Genomic DNA, 1,010 nt, shown 5'->3' with positions numbered 1-1,010 from the left:
ATATATATATATATATATATATATATATATATATATATAATGTTTACAAGACGCATGTATACTATCTGTATTTGTTTGTTACTAAGATATATATACAGCAACAATAAATCATATTTTCACTTTTTCAAAATATTTATGATTGTTTAAAAACTTTCAACTTCCTCCTACTTCAATATTTTTTTTTATATACAAGTTACATGTAATAAAAATTTATAAGAATCCATGCGCGTTTATTTATAAGAATCCATGCGCAACATTCTATTCAATATCGGTTATTCGTATTTCGTTACATTTTCAAATACCCAAATCAGTTTGTCAGTATTAACTAGTGAAACAGAGGACTAATTAATATTGTCTTTACAGTCATTTGCTATAGATCTGAATTGTGAACATCTCAGTTATAAATCTGTTGTGGACAGACAACTATATTATTTCTATTACAAGAAGCTACACGTTCCACACTGCACTTTTAAATTGATATCATAAATGAAATACATCGAGACTGTGCTTTAAGTTTAATTAATTGGATAATTTTAAGACAACAATTTCTAAGCACAATTAAAAAATGGATTCCACATAAATTAAAGCTGTATGAAGAACAGATGATTCTTTTTGCAAAATGATGTTCTATTTGTCATAGACAGATTAATTTGGAACATTGCAAAACGTGTTATTCGGACTATTACAGTGAGCACATACAGATATTTCAAGATTTGCATGAGTCAAGATGTCAACAGTTTTTTTGTATATCAACATTAATATCGCGGCTGTTAAATGCGAATTCACTAAAAATTTACTCAACTTCGAAAAGAACTTATTAATGACATGAATACATTTATTACAACATATGCACCTCCTTCCGTACGAAGCACCAGAATAGCTTAAATACGTTATTCATGTGGTAGCACTAAATGCTTAGAAAAGGAATATTTAAATGCTTGGAAAATATTTTTGCATCTCCTACTTTACACAATCGATTTAACAATTGTACATGGTAGGACCAAATTTTG

The sequence above is a fragment of the Odontomachus brunneus genome, unplaced genomic scaffold, assembly GCF_010583005.1.
Source record: "Odontomachus brunneus isolate Ranch 3 - 2012 unplaced genomic scaffold, Obru_v1 Obru_scaffold_368, whole genome shotgun sequence".
Classification (NCBI taxonomy): domain Eukaryota; kingdom Metazoa; phylum Arthropoda; class Insecta; order Hymenoptera; family Formicidae; genus Odontomachus; species Odontomachus brunneus.
This window is presented reverse-complemented; position numbering follows the sequence as displayed.